Source organism: Nycticebus coucang, chromosome 21, assembly GCF_027406575.1.
Source record: "Nycticebus coucang isolate mNycCou1 chromosome 21, mNycCou1.pri, whole genome shotgun sequence".
Lineage (NCBI taxonomy): Eukaryota > Metazoa > Chordata > Mammalia > Primates > Lorisidae > Nycticebus > Nycticebus coucang.
In genome coordinates, this window is record NC_069800.1 from 21,905,386 (window position 1) to 21,929,707 (window position 24,322).

The window sequence follows — 24,322 nt, forward strand, 5'->3', positions numbered from 1 at the left end:
ACATTTTAATTTGGAGTGTGTGGTCATAAAGCATGATGTGGGGCTGGAACCCCAAGACTGCCAAAATAAGGAAGGTTTTTCTTTGGGGGTAGTGTGTCTTAGTGTATTACGCACATGTAAAACCATCTTTCCTTTCCTCTTTCTATGTGTCCTTGGTAGACTTGGCAGGTACTGCTCTGCTACTCTTCCCAGGTTCAACACACATGCCAGAAGCTTTTTCCAGAATCATCTGTAGAACAGAAGCCATGACTGTATCCTTGAGCAAATAACCCGTGCTGACAATTATCCAGCATGAATGAGTGAGGAAAGAGAACAGCTGCTACATGCAGTTTTTAAATTAATTAGTCTGATGATCACCAACCCCTTTTCTCTCCAATTCTTTGAAACTGTTAAAAAGAATGTAGTTTCTTAAAAAATCTCTAAATCTCAAGAGCTTTTCACTTTCAGTTATTTATTTTCCCTATTCTTGTTTCTCTGCTCCTCTCATTCCATCTGCTTTGTATTATCAAGAAATTTCCCCCCAAACTGTTGTGCCAATATCAGAAGTTATAGGCTTTTTTGTTTTGTAAGTACATTTTTATTCCCTTCAAACAGTATGGGGAAGGGTGGGAGAGTTTATTTCCCTTCTTTTAACTAAAGTCCTCAAATTTTCACCCCATTATTTCCATTTGTATTTCTTCATAAATATAAAGAACTATCACATATCCATTCCTGTAACTCTAGGCATAGAAATTCTTTGCATAGTATATTCTGCATAGTACCCCCTTCGTATGTCCCCCACGTGCTATAGAATAAGTTATTCAACAATCTAGAATTTTATTTCCCAGTTGTCATTGTTCTTCCATGTCTTCCATTTTATTAGGAATATTTTCTCTAATGTACTTTAATGTACATTATTAACGATTCTTTGTATTGGACTTTTAAGTTTCACTAATTGGGTTTTGGTTTACTACTTGCTTTTGGGGGGTCCATTTTTAATACATACCTATCTTTTTTGGTCCAGAATTTTGCAGTCAGCTTCATTTTGCTTAAGTTCCTTCAAACAATATATTCACTCATTTAAATCTATTATGTGTTATAGTTTATACTCCTTTAGAAAGAACACATTCTGTCTGGGTCATAATACTTCTATCTCAGAATTCTTAAGGAATTTTTTCACTATTACTCATATCTAGTTCTGCATGTGAAAAATCAAATGCCAGTCTGATTCCTTCAGAGTAGGCCTCTTTTTCTCTATGTGGAAATTTGATTTTCTTTTGATCCTTGAAATTCAAAAGTTTTACTAAATATTTGATTTTACCAGAAAATTGACTTCAGTATGTTTTATATTAAGGCTTTTTTCAGCTCAGGAAAATTTTATCCTACCATTTTATTATCTACTGTTTCTGCTATGCACATTGTATTTTTTGCTTCTGGAATTCTTATTTCACACATACTAATCTGCTGGACCTATATTCAATATGTCTCAAATTTTTCTCTCATAATATTTAACTCTTTCTGCTCTACTTTATTAGGGATATCTCAATTTGACAATCAATATTGCTGCTGCCTCCATGTTTTACAAATATATTTTAAGATATTTAAATATACAAAGATATTGTTTATCAACACCAGTGTATCAGCCACCTATCCTAAGGAAGAAAAACGTTCTCTAGAAACAGAAATACCTTACTTTTCCTCCAAGAGATTCAATCTAAGTTTGGTATCTATCATTTCCATGGATTTCCTAATAAGTTTTTATATATGTGTATAACCATAAGACTACATATGCACTGCATGTATAGTACTGCTCTGGATTTTTAAACCTTGCATAAATATCATACTTTATATATTCTGCAATTTGTTTTCTATACCCAACATTACATCTGTAAGTGTATTCACTAACTATGTGTATTATAATTCATTGAGTCATTATGGTTTGTAGTTTAAAGTCTTTACATAAATATACAACTGTTCATTTATCCATTTTCCATTTGTTAGGGCTTCCAATTTTTTACTCTTACAAATGATATTGCTATGAATATCTTTATTCTTATTGTCTTTGGACTTATATGTGAGTTTCTTTAAGCATTTATGTACTTCATAACCCATCAGTAAAATCTCATGAGTGGGCCAGCATCACAAACAGCTTTTAAAAAAAAAAGTGAAAGAGGAGAGAAGTGAGGTTTAAAGAGAAAAAGGAAAGCAGTAACAAGGCTTAAGGAGAGATCAAAATATAGCGCATGTAGAAAAGATAAATTTTATTCCTAAAAATTTGCTTTTAGTATATCATGGCCAAAACAGATATATACAGTTATATATATATGTAGACTCCTGTGTCAGTGGAGAAATGCACATTCAAATTTACTAAATATTGCCGGATTGCTCCTGAAAGTGGTTTATATTTCTGCCAGCTGTCTAAAAGTTCTCACTGTTCCACATGCTCACCCACAGTATATATAGTCAGACTTTTATTTGTAAGTTGATGTTTTTCTGAAAATCAATTTCAAAATCTTTGTTTTGGGATTATTCTGCCATTTACTATTTCTGAACTGATATTTGTTTTCTTTTAGTACTTAATGCCTTAGTTCGATGACCTCTACCATTCATTCTTATAATAGAAGTCTGCTGTCAGTTTAATTTCTACGGCTTTGTAGATAATGTAGTCTTGGCTGCTTTTAAGTTCTCTTAGTTTTTAGTATTATCTAGTTATTTGTCTTTCTCTAGATTCTTATCTTTACTCATAATTGCCAATTTTCTCATACTGTTTATAAACGTGGATATGACAATACTTCATTTGGGCTCTATGAACAGGCATACCTTAAAGGAGCATTCCTCTAAGTGTATTAACTGTTGTTTCTCTTAGGTGTTTTATAGTATTTCCAAGATTTATTTGACTATTTTTAAGTAATTTTCTCTGTCTACTGCTTCTTGAAGTAGACAGGCAGTATAAACTACAATCCTATACCCTCATGAAAGTAGGCTAATGATTACAATTTTTTTTTTTTTTTTTTTTTTTTTTGAGAAAGAGCCTCAAGCTATCGCCCTGGGTAGAGTGCCATGGCATCCCTGTTCACAGCAACCCCCAATTCCTGGGCTTAAGTGATTCTCTTGCCTCAGCCTCCCAAGTAGCTGGGACTACCGGCGCCCACCACGATGCCTGGATATTTTTTAGTTATAGTTGTCATTGTTGTTTGGCAGGCCTGGGCTGGATTCGAACCCGACAGCTCTGGTGTATGTGGCTGGTGCCTTAACTGCTTGAGCTATAGGCGCCAAGCCAGTGATTACAAATTTTCAGTCGTGACTTTTCAGTCTCACACCCAAAAGGCCAAGAGAAGTAAACTCTGATGTCTCTCTGCTGGAAGATAAATTTAATTTTCTAGGCTTCCTTTCTCTGAAGCCTTATCTTGAATCTTGGCTTTACGCAAATGTGATATTATGACGTATGCTTTCAGTCACAGTTACTCTTTCATACCTCCCATAACCCTTTTAATAATTTGGGTGCACTTTAGGCCTCAGAAAAGAGAATCTCTCCCTTTGACTTGCTCTTGCTCTCCTTTCACCTGCTCCTTTTTCTCTCCAAGGCAGAAATTTCCCCCCACCTTTCTACCTTGGAGCCAGCCATAACAAATTCTCTTACCTACCTTGTCTGATTGTAGGTCATTTAAGACCTTCATTTCCAGAAGAGATTTTTCCTCATACACTGAAGAAAGAAATACTACACAACCAGACCAAGGCCTTGTTGGATTTTCCCACTTGTTCTATTAATATTAGATCATACCAGCCAGGTATGGTGGCTCGTGCCTGTAATCCTAGCACTCTGGGAGGCTAAAGAGGGTGGATCACCTGAGTTGAAGATCAGCCTAAGCAAGAGTGAGACCCCATCTTTTAAAAAAAACAGGCATTGTGGCAGGCACCTGTAGTCCCAGCAACTCAGGAGGGTGAGGCAAGAGGATGGCTTAAGCCCAAGAGTTTGAGGTTTCTGTGAGCTATGACACCATGGCACTCTACCAAGGGCAACAAAGTGAAACTGTCTCAAAATTATATATATTAACATCAGACACTTTTTGGACAATCACATTTCTACACAGTTGTACATGTTTCACTCATAGCTAGCCAATTAAATATTTATATAAGGCCCAAGAGCACAAGATATGGACAGCTTCCGGATAGCCAAATACACAGAGGTTCTTTGAGGGTGGCACAACTACAGAAGGCATAGAACTCTGTGTCCCTTCCCATGCCCTGCCCTAAGCATTTCTTCATCTATATCCTTTGTAGTACCTTTTATAATAAACTGATAAACATTGAATCAAACCCAAAGAGGGGAGTCACAGGATCCCCAATATATAGGAGAAGCACAGGCAAAAACAACATGTGGCATGTGATGAGCATCAGAAATGGAGGACTGTTTTGCAGGACTCAGTCTTCAACTTGAAGAATCTGATGCTATCTCCTGGCAGGATCAGAATTGAACTGGAGGACACCCAACTAGGATCTTTTGCAGAACTGATGTTTTCTTGCTGGTGGGGAGAAATCCTCACATATTCTGGGGTCACAAAAGTCTTCTGTGGTAAGCATTAAGTAAGATAATATAACCACTGCAAGTTTCTCAGTTCAGACTTCTCATATAGTGGGAGACCTAAAGATCTCTCTCCTCGAACCCATGTGTCTCTTAACTGTTAGTCTCCAGATCAGCAAATATTCTGAGGACAGCTCTGGAATCAATTTAGCACCCTGAATTCTAGTACCTTCTATATTTTTTGACATCTTGGCAATTACATTTTTTAATTGTCAATAACTTTTTTTCATTGTTTCTTTCTCAATACAATGTCTTCTCAAATCTAACTAGGAATATTTAGTTTGCTATTTTCTATATTAACTATTTTGAGTATTTGATTTATTTTAATATAAATGCTCTCTTTTGCTCTGTTAATTTTCTTCAAATATACAGATTTTTTTCATTATCTTCATCATTTTAAAGATGGCTGGTGCCTGTCACTGCTTTATTTTCCTAAGGAGTCTCCCCCTTACCCTCAAGCCCATAACAGATGGCTATGGAACTTTGTGGGTAGGTTTTGCTCTTAAAGTGGTAAAGAGAAGAGAGCAGCAGATTTTTCTTCAAGATTCACTGATTCCACAGTCTTCTCATAACCCTGCTATTGTTCACAGGGCCATTTCTCTGCTCTAGCTTTATCATCTCTAAGGTAAGTGAATTTCTGAATTATTAAATAAGCAAGTCTACTTTTCTACTCAAAATCCAGACAGTTTTCCCTATCTTCATTTTGAGCCATTCAGTACTAATGATTTTCAGTAATCTAATCCTGTTAGCCTTTTATCTTTCTAAAAAGCCTGACAATTTTCTGGTTTCTTGACTGCATCCTTTCCTGTTTTTCCAGAGCTGCTATGGATGTTTTCTCTTACCCTTACATTTTTTTCTCATTGCAATTTGAACTCAGTTTGCTATCATGTATTTGCCATAAATCTGTATTAATTCTTAGTACTGCTCATGACATCACAGACATTATAGCCTCAAAATGAAAGTTCTCCCTTCCAAAACAGCAAGAACAACAGAGAACTAAAGAGCACTTTGTTAAAGGAGCCTCAAATATTTACTATGAAATATCCAGAATTTTCTGCTTATCAAGGAAAAAAAAATTTAAAAAACTACGTTTAATTCCTACTTCTGGTTCATCTACAAAACACAAGAAATTTTAAGATAGACATTAGTAATTTTTTTTCCTTTCTGATTTATGGTTTATTTTAGTTTTTTGTTTTGTTATTGAGACAGGGTACTCTCTGTCACCCAGAAAGGAATGCAATGGGGCAATCATAAATACATTCTTTATTGGAAAAGTAATTAATCACATTATAGAAAATTTGCAATCTACACAGTTTCAGAGACGAGGTAAATTAAACATGTTTGAATGTGTAATGAATATAGTAATAAATCAGGAAACTTAGATTAAGAATCTAAAAACATAAAAACTATGCCAATTCCACCAATTGCTTTTTTTTTCCTTCATGTAAGTCTAAATGGCACTAAAACTAAAAGAACAAAGTATATTTTTTCTGATTTAATTTTCTACTCAGACAAAATGTTTTCTACTTCTCTCTGATACCTGATAGCAAATTCTTTCTTTTGTAAAGAAAATACACTCTAGGACAGCATGCACACTATAATGATGTGCCACATAGTAACATTTTGATCAATAATGGGACCACATATACAACAGCAATCTCATAAGATTATAATGAAGCTGAAAAATTCCTATCGCCTAGTGATGTCATAGCTGTCATAATGTCACAGCACAATTACTTTTTAAAAACAAATTTAATATATCCTAAGTGTACAGTGTTTATAAAGCCTATGGTATACAATAACGCCCTAGTCTTTTTTTTACCAATTTTAAATACAGCTTTATTTAAGACATTGCATTTTCCACTTACAATACAGTACTTTTAAAGTGCAATGTTATTTCCTTCCCCTGTGCACATGTTCCATATTCAAGTATTGAGAATGCCCAGTAATTCACTATAGCAGTCCAACTTTAAATCTGCCACGTAATTTTCTACAAATTTGGATCCTTCCATATTTTATTGTGTGGAACAATGCTACTTCTACACTTGGGCTGGCTTAATCAACCTCTTCAATGGTGGGGCCAGAGGAAGCACCACCAGAAGGAAGAGCGCCACCACCAGGGAAGCCGCCAGGCATTCCTCCTCCACTCTGGTACAACTTGGTAATGATGGAGTTGCAGACTTTCTCCAGCTCCTTCTGTTGATGTTCAAATTCTTCCTTCTCTGCAGTCTGGTTCTTATCAAGCCAGTTGATAATTTCATTACACTTGTCAAGAATCTTCTGTTTGTCCTCATCATTGATCTTGCCTTGAAGTTTCTCATCTTCAACAGTTGCTTTCATGTTGAATGCATAGGACTCAAGTGAATTCTTCGAAGAAATCTTGTCCCTCTGCTTCTCATCTTCAGCCTTGTACTTCTCAGCTTCCTGGACCATACGTTCAATGTCTTCCTTGCTCAAACGTCCCTTGTCATTAGTGATGGTAATCTTATTTTCTTTTCCTGTACTCTTATCCACAGCAAAGACATTAAGAATGCCATTGGCATCAATATCAAAAGTGACTTCAATCTGAGGAACACCACGGGGAGCAGGAAGTATGCCTGTAAGTTCAAACTTGTCAAGCAAATTGTTATCCTTGGTCATGGCACGCTCACCTTCATAAACCTGGATGAGCACACCCGGCTGGTTGTCAGAGTAGGTAGTGAAGGTCTGTGTCTGCTTGGTAGGAATAGTAATATTGCACTTAATTACACAGTCATAACTCCACCAGCAGTCTCAATACCCAGAGAAAGAGGAGTGACATCCAATAGTAGCAAATCTTGAACATTCTCGGATTTGTCACCAGATAGGATGGCCGCTTGGACAGCTGCACCGTAAGCAACAGCCTCATCGGGGTTGATGCTCTTATTCAGTTCTTTTCCATTGAAGAAGTCTTGGAGAAGCTTTTGAATCTTAGGGATACGGGTAGAACCACTAACCAGGACAATGTCATGAATCTGTGACTTGTCAAGTTTGGCATCTCGAAGGGTTTTCTCTACAAGGTCCAGGGTGCCACGGAACAGATCAGCATTCAATTCTTCAAATTGGGCACGGGTAACGAAGGTATAGAAGTCGATTCCTTCATAAAGGGAATCAATCTCAATACTGGCCTGGGTGCTGGAAGATAGGGTATGCTTAGCTCATTCGCAAGCAGTACGGAGGCGATGGACAGCTCTTTTATTCTCACTGATGTCCTTCTTATGTTTGTGCTTAAACTCAGCAATAAAATGGTTGACCATTCAGTTGTCAAAGTCTTCACCACCCAAGTGAGTATCTCCAGCTGTAGATTTGACCTCAAAGATTCCATCCTCAATAGTGAGGATTGACACATCAAAAGTGCCACCTCCAAGGTCAAAAATTAGCACATTTCTTTCAGCTCCAACCTTTTTGTCTAAGCCATAAGCAATAGCAGCAGCAGTTGGCTCGTTTATAAGCCTAAGAACATTGAGACCAGCAATAGTTCCAGCATCTTTGGTAGCCTGATGCTGAGAATCATTGAAGTAAGCTGGTACACTCTGACCACAGCATTGGTAACAGTCTTTCCAAGATAGGCTTCTGCAATTTCCTTCATCTTTGTCAGAACCATGGATGACACCTCCTCTGGATAGAAACTTTTTGTCTCTCCTTTGTATTCTACTTGGACCTTGGGCCTGCCTGCATCATTCACCACCACCAAAGGCCAATGTTTCATATCAGACTGGACAACGGCATCATCAAACCTGCATCCAATCAGACGCTTGGCATCAAAAACTGTGTTGGTTAACATTGTAACTTGATTTTTCACAGCATCACCAATCAATCATTCGGTGTCAGTAAAGGCAACATAACTTGGAGTGGTTCGGTTTCCCTGATCGTCAGCAATTATCTCTACTTTTCCATGCTGGAAAACACCCACACAAGAGTAGGTGGTGCCAAGATCGATACCAACCGCAGGTCCTTTAGACATGGTTGCTTACTCATTGAGCCGGCACGGATTATGTAGAATACACAGAAGACCCAGGAGCTGCCACCGCGTTCAATGAGCATCCTAGTCTTTACATTCACTCACAACTCATTCACTGACTTACCCAGAGCAACTTCCAGTCCTTCAAACTCCATTCATTCATGTTAAATACTCCATACAGGTATGCCATTGTTTTATCTTTTATACTATATTTTTACTGTACCATTTCTATGTTTAGATAGACAAATATATAATTATCTATGGTATTCAGTACAATAACATGCTGCACAGATTTATAGCCTATGAGCAAGAGGCTATATGATACAGCCTCAGTGTATGGTAGACTATATCATAGTGGTTTGTTAAGTATCCTCTGTGATGTTCACACAAGTAAACTTCCTGACTACACATTTCTCAGAAATTAGGAGAAATGTCATTATGCAACAATTTGCTATCCCAATAATTATCCTATTAAAAGGTTCCCTTGACACTCCCCTACTCCTACCTTTTTCCTGAAATCATGGAAGTAAAAAAAATTGTGCCAAAATTTCCATCTGGATATTCTAAAGAATATATTTATGGCATGCTATAAATCAAATGATACCTGTTTCTTTTTTTTAAAATGGCACATTCAAGCCCTAATCTCAGTATTTAGAGAGACAAAAGGCAATTGTTATATCAGTACAGGTTATACAACATAAAAAAAATACAAGCTATACAGGTTTTCAAATTTCCTTTTAATGTTTTTACTGGAATGTTTTACAGTATTAAAAAACCAAACTTCTATGGACTACCGGATTTTTTCTTCTCTATTTATATGCATGCCTGAATATAACCAACATTTGTAAACTGAAGGAATAAGCCAATTAAAGGAATACCACGTTCAATTCTTCTATAAACTAAATAATAATCCCAAATTCTAAATTTACTTTTTACTTTTTTTTTTTTTTTGAGACAGAGTCATACTTTTTCACCCTTGGTAAAGTGAATCTCATCATAGCTCACAGCAACCTCAAACCCTTGGGCTGGAGCGATCCTCTTGCCTCAGCCTCCCAAGTAGCTGGGACTTTAGGTGCCTGCCACAATGCCTGGTCATTTTTTAGAGACAGGGTCTCGCTCTTGCTCACCCTGGTCTAAAATGTGAGAGCTCGAGTAGTCCACCCACTTTGGCCTCCCAATACAAAAACTAAAAAATATGCAATTGGTAACATGATTTTTTTCAGTACCTCAAACAAGTTTTGTTTTTGTTTTTGTTTCTTTAACATTTTGGTATGTTAATATACTAAAGCAACTGACTGACTGATAAAGTGAGGACTCTTTCTCAACTTCAATGACCAGCATTTTATATTGTTCAGTTAACTAATTTCACAATGTTTTAAGATGCTGTGAACTAAAATAAAATCCTAAACCCCCTGCCAACTAAATGGACGCCCTCTGGCCCAAGAAAAACCTTAAAACTGAGTACCCAACCATGAAATGAAGGGAGGTCAGACATGCCTCATTGTGCTCGCTTCGGCAGCACATATACTAAAATTGGAACGATACAGAGAAGATTAGCATGGCCCCTGCACAAGGATGACACGCAAATTCTGAAGCGTTCTAGACATGCCTCATTACACCTCCTCCAGGTAAGAGTTTAGATACAACCATTGAACAGCATTAATGTTAAAACAAAGATTATAACACTGACAAAACAGATTTTATAACAATAGAAAACTAAATTATTAACAGGATCTAAGGTCATGAAGAACAAAGGTTAAAACACCTTTGGCAGGGGCCATCGATTTGTTTAATGTATCACTTGAGTTGATATACTGTGGCTTGTCTCTATTTAACAGACTTCCTTATGTTAGCTTAAAACATTCTGAGCCTTTCCAGGGGTCCTCAAACTACGGCCTGCAGGCCACATGAGGCGGTGTGATTGTGTTTGTTCCTGTTTTGTTTTTTTTACTTCAAAATAAGATATGTGCAGTGTGCATAGGAATTTGTTCATAGTTTTTCTTTTTAAACTATAGTCCAGCCCTCCAACACTCTGAGGGACAGTGAACTGGCCCCCTGTTTAAAAAGTTTGGGGACCCCTGATATACAAACCTTTATTTCTTTAACCAATAATTACAAGTCAGGCTTGGCACCAGTAGCACAGTGGGTACGGCGCCAGCCACATGCACTGAGCCTGGCGGGTTAGAACCTGACCCGGGCCAACTAAACAACGACAACTGCAACAAAAAAATAGCCGGGCATTGTGGCAGGCACCTATAGTCCCTGCTACTTGGGAGGCTGAGGCAAGAGAATCTCTTAAGCCCAAGAGTTTGAGGTTGATGGATCTATGATGCCACCACACTATACCAAGGGTGACATAGTGAGACACTGTCTCAAAAAAAAATAATAATAATAATTACAAGTCAAAGAAGCTTTAAACCCACCTACATACAACCTATTAAGTGCCCCACTCCCCACCTGCCTTTTGAGATGTCCTGCCTTTTCAGGGTAAACCAATATGAACCTTCCATGTACTGATTTATGATTTTACCTGCAAATCGTGTCTCCCTAAAATGTATGAAACCAAACTGTACCAGTAGTATCTAACTACTGCAGCCCATGAACTGCATGCAGATTATGTAAGGACAGTTTTGTTAATCTATTGTGTCAGGTATTGCAAAAATTACACACAGACCTTTATTTTTTGCTCATCAGCTGTGATCAGTGTCTGTGTATTTAATGTGTAGCCCTAGACAACTCTTCTTTTTCCAATGTGTGGCAGAGAAGAAAAAAGGCTGAACATCCTGAATGTAACCAGGACCACTTGCTTAAGACTTCCTGGTCATGGTTCCCCAGTCCATGGTCACACACATTAGCTCAGAATAAAACTCTTTAAATTATTTTACAGAGTTTGGGGTTTTTTTTCTGTTAAGAATACCAACTAACTTCAAATGCACTCCTGAAGCCTTTCCATAGAATGAACTGATAGACGGTAGGGTCTCTAAGTTAGTTTACCATTAATGTGAAATTTTTTGTCTTTTACCTTGAGAATCATTTAGTTTCAGTGTAAAATTTTTTTTAATGTTAAGCAATTAAATTACTTAATAGTCCAGCACCTCTAATCATCAAGTACAAATGCTGCTCTATAAAAGTGATACTTTTATTGTATAGCTTCATCCACTCTCTGATAAAAATGCATACACGAGCAAGTTCATAGAGCATGCTGATAAAGTTTGCAAAATATAGTGTAGGTTCTATATGTGGTTCATTCTACCAATGTTAAAAAAAAAAAAAACAACATTTTATCACAAGGACACTTGCACTAGACTGTTTATTGCAGCTCAATTTACAATCGCCAAAATGTGGAAACAGCCTAAATGCCCACCAACACAGGAATGGATTAACAAGCTGTGGTATATGTACACCATGGAATACTATTCAGCCATTAAAAAAAAATGGAGATTTTACATCCTTTGTATTAACTTGGATGGAAGTGGAAGACATTATTCTTAGTAAAGCATCACAAGAATGGAGAAGCATGAATCCCATGTACTCGATTTTGATATGAGGACAATTAATGACAATTAAGGTCATGGTGGGGGTGGGGGAAGGGGAGAGCAGAGAGAGAAAGGAGAAGGGAAGGGTGAAGAAAGGAAGAGCAGAGAGAGGGAAGGGGGGGGTGGAGCCTTGGTGTGTGCCACACCTTTTGGGGGCAAGACACGATTTCAAGTGGGACTTTGCCTAACAAATGCAATCAGTGTAATCTGGTTTATTGTACCCTCAATGAATCGCCAACAATTAAAAAAAAAAAACAGTAACCAGTAAAAACAAATCTAAGGAAGCATATTTTTGAAAAAACTTTCAATAGATCTTAAGTGCAAGATCTATTGGAACACAGAATTACAAGAAAATGAAAATGAATGAATGGCTATTGATTTTTAATTGTATAAATTGGTATTTATTACACATATACTTCAGGGAAGCCTCCTTCCTCACAATGTAAATGATTATTGCCAAGTTTTTTATCCACAATAACTTCCCTTTTTCTAATAATTGTGTTTTAAAATAAAAAACAAAAGTCATGACATAACAAATTGTAACCCATAAAAATTATACAATGTAAACATAAAATACCACATCTTTCTAAAATTTGAATATAATTAGTATATACCATAAACTCATTAGCAATACTTTGTAGAAACAAAAGACAGTGTTAACAAAGGCTAAGTTAAGAGAATAGAAGGTCTGGGTTCAAATCTCAATTTTGCCACTCAACAATAGTATGACCTGTGCAAGTGCTCTAACTATTCTGTGCCTCAATTTCCTTACTTGTAAGATGAAATAACTGTACTTACTCCATGGGATTGTTGTAATGATTAAATTAATTACTATTTATAAAACACTTAGAACTATATCTAGCACACAGTAAGTGCCTTATTAGTCTTTGTTAAATTAACAGAAAAATATTTCTGAATTCCAAAGCAATGTTTCCTTTGTCATTAACCTTCATCAGTCCTCAGCTCTACAGTTACTAACCTCCAATACACACACACAAACACATACACACATGTGGTTTATTCACATAAATTAGCAACATCATCATTTCAAACTCAAAAATGAAATACCAATTCTTGTGAGGCAGATAAATTTTTAGCTATTGATAAAAATTACCAAATAAATATTTAAAAGCCTACCAATACGAAATATTTAGTACCAGCTTCATAATTCCATGAAAGAAGACTTTATCACTTACTAAAGAGGATTTTGTGAAAATGTTCTTATAGGATTTTCTGTAAAAACCTCATAATGAGGTTTAAATCCCCATTATGACTTCTACTTGGGCCAAATAATGCCAAAACTGCTAAACCCCAGAAACTTATTTTTATGCTTCATAATTTGCCCATATTTTGAAGGAGTGTATAATATAACAATACAAAGAAGGCTCTCATACATCTCAAGCTACCTTTAAATATAACTAGCTACTCATGTACAATGCTCCTTAAAATAGTTTATACTTTGGCCATTTGAAATGCTTAAATTTTTCATGCTCCATGCACTTAAGTTATGACAAGAATCTCAAGGAGAAAAAATAGATCAATTCAGTCTAAAAATAGTTTTAAAAATTTTTTTTTAATTGCAAAGCTAAAACAATGTATTGGATTAGCAAATTAGTAGTTAATTCTATAATTATTACAGGATAAGTAATGAACACACATTTACGAAGCAGATACCAAGGGCTCACCTCTATGCTAAATATACATATTCCATCTAAATTAAAGGTGAAGTCTAAAGTAAAAGTTCCAGTAGTGAGGCATGAACCTCCCTCTTACCCCAAAACTGACTTTCTGTGAGAAGCATAAAGTTCTCTATTCAGTACAAAATTTTCTTTGTACTGAAGGAGAACAATCACAGGAAAATAGCCTGACATGTTTGTTAATAGTGCAGAATCCTGGGCCCTAACCCATACCTACTGATTCAGAATCTATATGTTTCAGAAACATTAAAGTTCAAGTATGTTAAGCAAAAATGTATTGAGAAAGCAATATATTCAAGGTATTGTGCTAGGAACTGGAGTCTGTTAAAATACTAGTCACAGTAAATCTCTTGGAAAGACATATAGAATTCAAAAAGGCAGAAACTGTCTTATTCATTATTGAATAACTGCTGTGTGCTTTATGAATGACGTTTCAAAAATAGATTTGTAACGAACTGTTTGCTTATCTGTACTATTTTTCCCCTCTATTTTCCTGAATAATAAATTTAAGAGTTGAAACACATAAATTGCTATTAAGATCAGCAATAGAGCAAAATTCAGAATAAAAAAATTCCCATGAAGTCAGAATTGATACCCTAGTATAAAATTATCAATAAGCATTTAAAAGTAACTCAATAAATGGAAACCTGTCAGATGACACTTTAGTAAGTGGACTATAATATTTTATATATGTTTAGTCACTTTCTTAAAGGCATCACACATTCTAGGTTAATAATTATCCTCACTATATAAATGAAAGAATTGAGAATACAGTGATTGCACAAGATCATATACTGAAGCAAAAGTTAGGTCTTAACCTTCATGATAATGTTCACTTAATAGGCTATTTGTCCTCAAAATAAAACAATCCCTCACAATAAAACTATGATCATATTAATTAATACATAAATAAATCTCACTGAAGTAAAAAACAAAAATACACTGCATTAAAGTCAAGGCCAAGAATGCCTGCTATAAGCATTATTATTAAACACTATACTGAAGACCTAGGCTAATGCAGAAGAAAAAGGAAAGGAAAGTACAAATATTAAGAAAATATAAAAACATGGGCGGCGCCTGTGGCTCAGCGGGTAGGGCGCCAGTCCCATATGCCGGAGGTGGCGGGTTCAAACCCAGCCCCGGCCAAAAAAAAAAAGAAAATATAAAAACATCATCTGCGGAAGAGTTTATTGTCTACCTATAAAATCCAAGAATGTGTCTTAAAAGACTGTGAAGAATGAGAGTTCAAGTATTCAAAAATTAATACATACCCATACCAGAACAATAACCAATTAGAAAATGAAATGAGTAAAAGAGATCCCATTTATAATTTCTTAAAACAATTAAATAAACACCTAGCATTAGGCTTAACCAAAATTAACAAGACCGATACGAAGAAAAGAACCCGGCCCCAACCAAACTGTAACAAAAAAATAAAATAAAATAAAAGTGTAAACTTACGTATAAAATCCACACGCATATCATTAAAAAAAGACAATGGGTTAAATGAAAAAAATTCTGCAATACATATAACTAAAGGTAATTTTCTTAATGTACAATGAACTCTTAGGAATTTAATAAGAAAAAGGTCATCTTTTAAAATTAATAAATGCAAGAATGGAAAAAGAAACACCACATGTTCTCACTTACAAGGGGGAGCAAAATGATGGGTATACACATGACAGAATGGTAACAGACATGGAAACGAAGAAGGAAGGAGTATGGGAAGGGATGAGGGATAAAAATTTACCTATTGGGTATGATGTACACTATTCTGGTGAGGGGTATACTGAAAGCCCTGACTTCAGCATTATACAATCCCTCCACTTAACAGAAAACATTTGTACCCCCTTAATCTATTAAAATAAAAAGAGGGCAGCGCCTGTGGCTCAGTGAGCAGGACGCCGGCCCCATATACCGAAGGTGGCAGGTTCAAACCCAGCCCCGACCAAATCGCAACAAAAAAATAGCCAGGCATTATGGTGAGCGCCTGTAGTCCCAGCTACTCAGGAGGCTGAGGCAAGAGAATCACCTAAGCCCAGGAGTTGGAGGTTGCTCTGAGCTGTGTGACACCACCACACTCTACCAAGGGCAATAAAGTGAGACTCTGTCTCTAAAAAAATAAAATAAAATAAAATAAAAAGAAATAAAATAAAATGAACAAATAATATGAAGAAACAATTCATCAAATGAATATGCATTCCACTTAGAACAGTGCCTACCCCATGGTAAATGCTCAACAAATGTTAGGAGTTATGATAAAAAACAGAAAAACAAATGGATGAGTATATTATAATAAGTACAACATCATCCAGGATCTAGCACCACCAAAACACAGTGGCAGAAATAAAATTCAGTTGATAAAAATCCAACATTGGTGCTGCAAAATGCACATTTGCCTATACTGAAAGTGGAAATATAATGTTAGTTTACTATGTTTAAAGTGGAAACTAAAATTTTCTGTCAATTTGAAATGACCAAACCCTTTGGCCTGCCCACTCCAAGGCTTAAAATTATTCATAAGGATATAAACATACAAAAGAATACAAAAACAAATATATAAGGACATTCTGTATAATATTAGTTGTATTAGCAAACCAAAAATTGGTAAAACCAAAATGCCTATGAATAAGGGAGTGATTAAATAAAAACACAGTACTTCCATACAATAACAAACTATGAAGCCTTTAAAAATAAATGAAGTAGATCAATAGAATTTCTTTTTTTCTTTTTCTTTTTTTTTTTTTTTTTTTGCAGTTTTTGGCCGAGGCTGGGTTTAAACGTTCCACCACCGGCATATGGGGCCAGTGCCATACTTCTTTGAGCCACAGGCACTGCCCAAATCTACAGAATTTCTTAAGGATGTTTTTCCACGATAAACTACAAAGTATGAACAAATATAGAAGATACAAAAGAGTAAAGAGGATTAAAGCATGATTCTGTGTGCATAAAAGAAAAGAAAGAATAAGTTCTGCATACATATTCACATAAATAGAAAATTTTTCTAGAATACGCACAAATACTCAGATTTGGAGAATAAGCTTGGGAGAAAGACTTATTTTTCATGTTATGTTCTTCTGTACTGTCTAACTCTTTCTCCACGTGTATCAATCACATTTGTTAATTTTTGGAAAGTTATATTTTTGGGTAAGAACACTCAAAACTGGACAAGATTTTTCTAATAGATCAATATAACTCTACAAATGTGTTATGAAAAGAATCTAATGTCAGTTTAGAAAAGTGTATCAAAATAGCCACAAAAAATTTGAAACAGAAGGATAAGAGTGGATTTCCCCCCAAAGAAATTATCTAAATAAAAAAAGAAACTATACAAATTTTAACAATGGCATACTGACACAACAACTGACAGAGATCACAAATGGAATAATGAAATAGAACAGAGTCCAGAAACAATTTCATGCATACATGGAAATTTTAATATATGACTAAGAAAACATTTTAAATAAGATAACTAGATACCCATTTAAAAAAAAAAAATAAGACAACTTATCTACCTCCTACCATACAAAAAGAAATTCCACACAGATAACAAACTGAAAGTAAAAATACCAAGCTTTTGAGGAGACTTAAAACATATTTTCTTTTTATAAGTGTTAGAATGAGAAAAGTCTTAATTTAGTAAGACCAAAAATGTAAAGACTTTTTTTTAAAAAAACTTACATGTTACTAAAAATTAAAAATTGTGCTAATAACAAAACAGCACAGGCCACGCACAGTGGTTCATGCCTATAATCCTAGCACTCTGGAGGCCAAGGAAAGAGGATCACTTCAGGTCAGGAGTTTGAGACCTACCTGAGCAAGAGTGAGACCCTGTCTCTATGAAAAGTAGAAAAAATTAGCTAGGAGTGGTGGTACACACCTGTAGTCCCAGATATTTGGGAGACTAAGGCAATAGGATTGCTTGAGCCCAGAATTTGAGGCTGTAGTGAGATGTGACACAGAGCAAGACTCTGTCTCAAAAAAAAAAAAAAAAAGCATAAATAATAAGAATGATAATCATTACAAAAGGTAGCACTTAGAGATCATTTACTACAGATGAGACCCAATCCTATGCCATCCATAATTGCTCACAATAATCTCTGAGGTATATCACCACTAACCCCATTTTACCAAAGAAGAGACTGAGGTACAGAAACCAAGCAACATTCCCAAAGAAGTAGCAGAGCTTTAATTCAGCTGGCTGCCTGGTTCAAGCCTATATTCTGAACAGCCATACCATGTTCAACAGTAGATTTACACAGTATTCGGCAACCAACTTAAAAATATTGCAATATTTACAAAGTTAGAACACAAAAATAGGCAGTGCAATAGAAAACAGGCAAAGGTTATAAATAGATCATTGACTAAAGAAATTCAAATGTTGGGCGGCGCCTGTGGCTCAGTGAGTAGGGCGCCGGCCCCATATGCCGAGGGTGGCGGGTTCAAACCCAGCCCTGGCCAAACTGCAACAAAAAAATAGCCGGGCGTTGTGGCGGGCGCCTGTAGTCCCAGCTGCTTGGGAGGCTGAGGCAAGAGAATCACTTAAGCCCAGGAGCTGGAGGTTGCTGTGAGCCGTGTGACGCCACGGCACTCTACTCGAGGGTGGTACAGTGAGACTCTGTCTCTACAAAAAAAAAAAAAAAAAAAGAAATTCAAATGTCTAAGAAACAGGAAATTTTAAAGAAATATAAGTATAAACAGAAAAGTATTACTAGTTTTTACCCCCACTAACAAAAATTTTCAGGGATTGCACCTTTTGTTAGCAAAGTTATGAGAAAACAGGTACTCAGACAATACTAATAAGTGTACAAATTATTTCAGTCACTCTAGAGGTTAATTTAGAAGTTTTACCAATGTCTTAATGTACACTACCTGTGACCCACAACAAACTTTTAGGAATCTCCCTAACAAGAAATCCATACACAAGGATTGCAAACATAGCCACTGCAACCTTTTCAAATTGTGGGAAAAAAACTAAGGGTCTATGAGGATAAAATAATTTATGGTAAAGAAATTTACATAAATATGGTAAAACATACATATACATTTAAAAAATAAGAATATCATCAAAATATAGTTTTAAGTGAGTAAAACCAAACTCCAAAGCCCCATAAGAGTTTTTACACTAAAAAATAACAAAATATTATATTTAAGTACATGTACAACAGTGTATTTGTAAAAGAATAAGAGATAGCATCACCAAGAGTACAGATAAAGCCTCAGTGGCAGGATTAACCAATCAGCTAACCTCCCTGGGCCTCAGTTCCTCGTAGTATCATTACTTATTTCATAGGGTTTTTAAATCTTCATAAAAAGTCTCTACCATCTGTTAATTCATACAACTATACCTGAAATGAAATTGCATTAAATAAAAAAAATGCATAAACATTAGGAAAGATTATCACATAATTATTTGCCTTAGTTGGAGATTAAGAGAAGAAGAGTTTGGAATTGGAGACTAGGAGAAGAGAATATCATTTTTTAAGTATTTGTTTTCATACCATTTGAATGTTTTATAATAACCATGATTTAATGGATTTCTTTGTAAACACATGGAGGTATAAAAGCACCTCTAGTGCTTTCCAATACTTCAATAAATCACATAATATAAATTTATGCCTAGAATAAAAATTGATTTATCATTTGTTTTAACAAATCATTTTAAAATAATGTTTAATTAACACTAACAACATTTAAAGGGAAGCTACATATTATTGACTTCTAACTAGAGTTCATTTAAGAAATAATTAGTCTAGGACCGGAGATTAAAGATGGCGGCCGAGTAACACCTTCCCTGCAACTGGGCACGGTGAGTCTGGGGAGATAATACTCCAGACATCTCTGGCTGGTGGGATCTACCTATAATTATCCCTTTGAGGATACAGGGAGTCAACAAGGGACTTCTGGACCCCAAGAGGAGGACAAAAACAGTGGGAAGCTGGCAAGTGGTTGCGAGTGTTCGATCGACCTAATCACACTGGCAACCATAAGTACAAGCAGCAGTGAGACTGCAAACTGGAAAGGCTTTACCTGTGAACTGCTCCAGTATATTTGGATTTGGCACTCAGTTGAACTGCCTTGGGGAGAGCTTGAGCAGGAGTGCGGAGAACTTTGGGCATTGTCTGGGGCCCCAGACGGAGCCACTGAGCTGGGCTGCAGGGAGCCATGGTGTGAGAGAACTGCCCCGGCAAGCTCCACCCTCAGGGTCCCAGAGCAAGGATTGCGCGGAACGTAGTAACCTAGTGACTGAGCAGCCTAAAGGCGGGGACTGAGCTGCCTTAAAGACTTAACCCTTAGGGGCAGAATGAGACGGTTTTGGCACACTGGAGGCTCGGGCTGTTGCCCTGGGTAGAGTGCCATGGTGTCACAGCTCATAGCAACCACAAATTCCTGGGCTTGGCGCTGCCCAGACTTCCATAAGATCTGTGCCACGACCCCGCACCAACTGGGCCTCCGCATGCCCTGACCAGGAACTGAAGGAGCCGTGCAAACCTGGGTCCTCCGTCCTGTGTCCTCCCAGCCTCCACACTGGCCTGCTCATCTGGCCAGGGATACAGGTAGCCACCTGCCTTCTGGAGCCCACCCTGCCTCTGCAAAGAGCCCTTCTCCTGGCCAGAGACTGCTGGAACCTTGGGATACCTGTGCTAAAGTCACTCGGCACCAGGCACTCCCAGAACCATGCTTACCACCTCCCACCCTGTTGCTGGATCCGGGTGTGCCACATGCCAGAGCTGCTTCCACAACCAGAACTCCCTAGCTGGAGCAGCCCCAGAGGAACTACACAGGGTCACTCCCTACAAAGATCAAGCAACAACAGAGAGATCCCACTGGGATCTAATCTTGCAGACACACTTCACCAACTCTGAGGATGGCCAGAGGCAAGGGTGAAAAACAATCATGAGGTGAAATCAACAGAAAAACTCTGGCAATATGAATAATCAGAGTAGATCAACTCCCCCAAGGATCAATGGGGCAGACACAGCATAAGATCCCACGTACAAACAAATAGCTGAGATGTCAGAAATCGAATTCGGAATCTGGATAGCAAATAATATTGAATTAGAACTCCAAGCAGTAACCCAAAAGATATCTCAAGAATTCAACAAATTCAAAGACCAAATGACCAAAGATTTTGACACATTGAGATAAGAAGTTGCAGCCCTCAAAGATCTGAGAAACACAGAAGAATCCCTCAGTAACAGAATGCAACAAGCAGAAGAAAGGATTTCTGACATTGAAGACAAAGATTTCGAACGCTCCCAAAATCTCAAAGACGATGAGAAATGGAGGGCAAAAAGAGACCACTCTCTCAGAGAGCTCTGGGATAATTCGAAGAAAACCAATATTCATCTTATAGGGATCCCTGAAAGCGAAGAAGTGGCTTCACAAGGCACAGAGTCTCCTCTCCATGAGATTATGAAGGAGAACTTTCAAGACATGCCAAGAGATTCCGAAATTCAGATAGCAGACAGTTTCAGAACTCCAGCATGACTCAACCCAAAGAAGACATCCCCCAGACACGTCATAATCAATTTCACTAAAGTTAATATGAAGGAGAAAATTCTGAAAGCTGCCAGATGAAAGAAAACCATTACCTACAAGTGAAAGAATATTAGAATAACTTCAGATCTCTCTGCTAAAACCTTTCAAGCTAGAAGAGGATGGTCATCAACTTTTAATCTCCTAAACCAAATTAACTTTCAACCCAGGATTCTATACCCAGCTAAACTGAGTTTCATTAATGACGGACAAATTAAATACTTCAATGACATTCACATGTTGAAGAAATTTGCCATAACTAAACCAGCTCTCCAGGATACTCTCAGACCTATCCTCCATAAAGACCAGCATAATCCTGCACCACCAAAGTAAACCCACCCAGAAAATTTTGATTAAATTCCAACTTCCACAGTCGCAAAAGGATTAAAAATGTCCACTGGACTCTCGAAAGGCTTATCAATATTCTCAATTAATGTGAATGGTTTAAACTGTCCTCTAAAGAGGCACAGGTTGGCTGACTGAATACAAAAACTCAAGCCAGATATCTGCTGCATACAAGAATCGCATCTCACATTAAAAGACAAATATAGACTCAAGGTGAAGCAATGGTCATCTATACTCCAGGGAAATGGAAAGCAGAAAAAAGCAGGTGTTGCAATCCTGTTCGCAGACGCAATAGGCTTTAAACCAACCAAAACAATTAAGGATAAGGATGGACACTTCATATTTGTTAAAGGTAACACTCAATATGAAGAGATCTCTATTATTAATATTTATGCATCCAACCACAACGCACCTCAATTTAAAAGAGAAACTCTAACAGACATGAGCCACTCGATTTGCTCCACTTCCATAGTAGTTGGAGATTTTAACACCCCTTTAGCAGTGCTGGATAGATCCTCCAAAAAGAAGATAAGCAAAGAAATTTTAGGTTTAAACTCAACCATTCAACATCTGGACTTAAAAGACATCTACAGAACATTTCATCCCAACAAAACTGAATACACATTCTTCTCATCAGACCACGGAACATACTCCAAAATTGACCACATCCTAGGCCACAAATCTAACCTCAGCAAATTCAAAAAAATAGAAATTATTCCCAGCATTTTCTCAGACCATCATGGAATAAATGTTGAACTCAATAACAACAAGAACCTACATACAAAAACATGGAAGCTAAACAACTTTATGCTAAAGGATACATGGGTTATAGATGAGATTAAGAAGGAAATCACCAAATATTTGGAACAAAACAACAATCAAGACACGAATTACTAGAACCTCTGGGATACTGCAAAGGCAGTCCTAAGAGGGAAATTTATAGCACTGCAAGCCTCCCTCAAGAAAACGGAAAGAGAGGAAGTTAGTAACTTAATGGGACATCTCAAACAACTGGAGAAGGAAGAACACTCCAACCCCAAACCCAGCAGAAGAAAAGAAATAACCAAAATCAGAGCAGAATTGAATGAAATTGAAAACAATTATACAACAGATCAATAATTCCAAAAGTTGGTTTTTTGAAAAGATCAATAAAATAGATAAACCTTTGGCCAACCTAACCAGGAAAAAAAGAGTAAAATCTCTAATTTCATCAATCAGAAATGGTAAAGATGAAATAACAACAGACCCTTCAGAAATTCAAAAAATCCTTAAAGAATACTACAAGACACTCTACTCTCAGAAATATGAAAATCTAAAAGAAATTGACCAATACCTGGAAGTATGCCACCTACCAAGACTTAGCCAGAATGAAGTGGAAATGTTGAACAGGCTTATACCAAGTTCTGAAATACCATCAACTATACAAAATCTCCCTAAAAAGAAAAGCCCAGGACCAGATGGCTTTACGTCAGAATTCTACCAAACCTTTAAAGAAGAACTAGTACCTATGCTACTAAACCTCTTCCAAAATATAGAAAAAGAAGGAATATAACCCAGCACATTCTACAAAGCAAACATCACCTTGATCCTCAAACCAGGGAAAGAACCAACAAGAAAAGAAAATTATAGACCAATATCAATAATGAATATTGGTGCTAAAATACTCAATAAGATCCTAACAAACAGAATCCAACAACACATCAAAAAAATTATACACCATGACCAAGTGGGATTTATCCCAGGGTCTCAAGGCTGGTTCAATATACGTAAATCTATAAATGTAATTCAACACATAAACAAACTAAAAAATAAGGACGATATGATTCTTTCAATTAATGCAGAAAAAGCTTTTGATAATATCCAGCATCCTTCATGATCAGAACACTTAAGAAAATTGGTGTAGATGGGACATTTCTTAAACTAATAGAGGCCATCTACAGCAAACCCACAGCTAATATCATATTGAATGAAGTTAAATTGAAATCATTTCCACTTAGATCAGGAACCAGGCAAGGTTGCCCATTGTCTCCATTGCTCTTTAACATTGTAATGGAAGTTTTAACCATTGCAATTAGGGAAGAAAAGGAGATCAAGGGTATCCACATAGGGTCAGAAGAGATCAAACTTTCACTCTTTGCAGATGATCTGATCATATATCTGGAAACACTAGGGATTCTACTACAAAACTTTTAGAAGTGATCAAGGAATACAGCAATGTCTCAGGCTACAAAATCAACACCCGTAAATCTGTAGCCTTTACATACACCAACAATAACCAAGCCGAAAAAACAGTCAAGGACTCTATTCCTTTCACAGAGGTGCCAAAGAAGATGAAATATTTGGGAGTATACCTGACAAAGGATGTGAAAGATCTCTACAAAGATAACTATGAAACTTCAAGAAAAGAAATAGCTGAAGATGTTAACAGATGGAAAAACATACCATGCTCAAGGCTGGGAAGAATCAACATTGTTAAAATGTCCATACTACCCAAAGCAATATATAATTTTAATGCAATTCCTATTAAAGATCCATTGTCATATTTTAAAGATCTTGAAAAAATAATACTTTGTTTTATATTAAGAAAAAACCTCGAATAGCCAAAACATTACTCAGCAATAAAAACAAAGCAGGAGGAATCACTCTACCAGACCTGAGACTGTAC

General features: G+C 36.6%; 1 protein-coding gene, 1 non-coding gene and 1 pseudogene across 3 annotated transcripts in view; 1 reads left to right on the forward strand and 2 right to left on the reverse strand.

The window, feature by feature from the left end:
- Window positions 1-24,322, reverse strand: part of MACROD2 (mono-ADP ribosylhydrolase 2) — a 2,256,418-nt gene that overhangs the window by 2,203,653 nt on the left and 28,443 nt on the right. The gene's annotated exons all lie outside the window — the stretch shown is intronic.
- LOC128573705 (heat shock cognate 71 kDa protein-like) lies at window positions 6,374-8,543 on the reverse strand (annotated as a pseudogene). Its single transcript, XR_008376513.1, has one exon. The product of XR_008376513.1 is annotated as a heat shock cognate 71 kDa protein-like (transcript).
- On the forward strand, window positions 10,044-10,151 carry LOC128574298 (U6 spliceosomal RNA). Its single transcript, XR_008376675.1, has one exon. It is a non-coding gene; the product is annotated as a U6 spliceosomal RNA (small nuclear RNA).